Genomic DNA, 2500 nt, shown 5'->3' on the forward strand with positions numbered 1-2500 from the left:
CCTGAGAGCTTGTTGCCTCACCGACCAGTCTTAGCTTTTTTCTCTGATATTTGATCTGGTCTAAGGTCTTGTTTGTGAGGATCTTATTTATTTCTTTGTTTGGATATTTATGGTTTTTAAATTTTTCATTAAGCTCTCTCAAGAGACTAAGTTCTACTTCCGTCCAATTTTTATCTTTTGGGGGGTCCGGTCCCCTTCTTTTCTGATTTCTTAGGGCAGGGTGCGCATGCCTTTCGTGGGTCGAGAGTCCTCTCTGGGTCCCGAAACTCATGGGACATGCTTCACACTTATATTTTCCCACTGCCTTTTGACCAGTGCCTGTACATTTAGGAATGTGGCACTGGGTCCCATGAAGTTTCGAGAAACTTTTCCCACAGAGACAACTCCATTTAATATTCGCATCTGTATGGTGTAGATCGAGGTGCTTGTTCAGGTCGGATAACGACATGAAGAAAAGGTTTATTCCCTTCTCTTCACATACTGGACACGCAACCCGATCGCCCACTAAAGGTACCGTAATTCCATAACTCGTTGTCCGTTGGCTAGCTTGGTCGTCACCCATGATCCCCTGGGAAGCGGAAAAATCCGCCACGGCGCCTCCGGGATCGAGAGGCGTCGCGTCCGAGGCTTCGGTTGAATCGAACATTGAAACAAGAATATGTGTATCCGAAGTATTTAATTCCATCCATCATCCATCTCATGTCCTTTGATTAGCCAGGTCGTCATAGGTATGAAGGAACGAGTTCCTTGTTGTTGGTTTAACATCCTCCTCTTCACGGTACTCCATTTCCCGTTTCGGCACGGCCGATGATGTTGTTCAGCTCACGTCCCTTCGTCGCTACACTCCGTTTGGCCATGTCCGCTAACACCCGGGGGATATTTCCCCACGCTAGCGAAGCGAACATGTTACCGGCGGTACCACGAGGAGGTAGGAGTGCAACTTGGATAGACAGGGCCAAGGCCCTGCCTATCCCCGAGTACCTATGACTCCCCAAGGCCCCGCGACAAGGCCGTTATGTAGCGGCCAGACGCTGAGGGCCTCGAGGGGTAGCAATGTGAGGCACGGCCCGGCGGCGCATCGCCTTCCAGATGTTCGTCAATTTGCTCAAAGGGAAAAAAATTCGCTACGCACGACCAACAAGGGCCGCACGCAGCGAAAATCCCCCCTCGAGTATGCGAATCGAAGTCCAGCGGCGTATTGCTTTCCAGCTCAGCCACCAAACCCGAAACGTGCAGCCTTCCGACAAAAGCACCACCGAACTGCTCGCTCTTAGACCTTCCAAGCACATACAACGCCACGTTGAGCGGTGTATTGCTCTTCCAGTGTGCGCGACTAAGTCCAGCGGCGTATTGCTTTCTGGCGCGTGTCAAAATGATAGCACATACCCAGCTGGCACTGCCGGGGACACCGCCTAGGTGTAGATGGGAATCGATTTAAAGGAAAAAAAAATTCGCTACGCACGATCGATAAGACCGCACGCAGCAAACCCTTCCCTATTGTAATGAGCGACTAAGTCCAGCGGCGTATTGCTTTTTAGCGTACGCACCGAACCAGACGCTAGTAATTCCATAGCGGATATCCGGCTAAGTCCAGCGGCGTATTGCTTTTTAGATGGTATAAAAAAAGCCTTAAATGGAAAAAAAATCGCTACGCACGACCATAAGACCGTACGCAGCGAATCCCCCCATAAGCCTTTATTAGCGCATGCGACACCAAGGCCCGCAACACATTGCACCCCATTAAGGGGCCAATTACGTCACTAGTACGATGACGAGACTTTTGACAACCTTAAGAGAGTCATAGTTACTCCCGCCGTTTACCCGCGCTTTTTTGAATTTCTTCACGTTGACATTCAGAGCACTGGGCAGAAATCACATTGCGTCAACACCCTTGGGGGCCATCGCAATGCTTTGTTTTAATTAGACAGTCGGATTCCCCTAGTCCGTGCCAGTTCTGAGCTGAGCGTTGAATGGCGGCCGAAGAGAACGACCGCGCGCAACGACGATAATTAGATATCGTCGAGCGACGGAAGCCTCGCAGCAAGGAAGATCCGCGGGAGGCCAAGGCACGGGACCGAGCTCGGATCCAGGGTTACGCGACGACCGCGATCGTCTCCATACCCGTTGCAAACGAGAAATGGATAGACCGGGACGCCGTTTCGACCGTTCAGCTCGCCCAGGCCCGGCACGTCAGCCAAACCCGCTTCCCGACCAAGCCCGACACGCCCCGCTCCTCAGAGCCAATCCTTATTCCGAAGTTACGGATCCAATTTGCCGACTTCCCTTACCTACATTAATCTATCGACTAGAGGCTCTTTACCTTGGAGACCTGCTGCGGATATGGGTACGAACCGGCGCGACACCTCCACGTGGCCCTCTCCTGGATTTTCAAGGTCCGAGGGGAAGATCCGGACACCGCCGCAACTGCGGTGCTCTTCGCGTTCCAAACCCTATCTCCCTGCTAGAGGTTTCCAGGGAACTCGAACGCTTATACAGAAAA

The 2500-nt window shown here is 51.9% G+C and overlaps 1 pseudogene; it reads right to left on the bottom strand.

The window, feature by feature from the left end:
• Window positions 1-2500, bottom strand: part of LOC139997383 (large subunit ribosomal RNA) — an 8870-nt pseudogene that overhangs the window by 4183 nt on the left and 2187 nt on the right.

The sequence above is a fragment of the Bombus fervidus genome, unplaced genomic scaffold (assembly GCF_041682495.2).
Source record: "Bombus fervidus isolate BK054 unplaced genomic scaffold, iyBomFerv1 scaffold0075, whole genome shotgun sequence".
In the NCBI taxonomy this organism is placed as follows: Eukaryota; Metazoa; Arthropoda; class Insecta; order Hymenoptera; family Apidae; genus Bombus; species Bombus fervidus.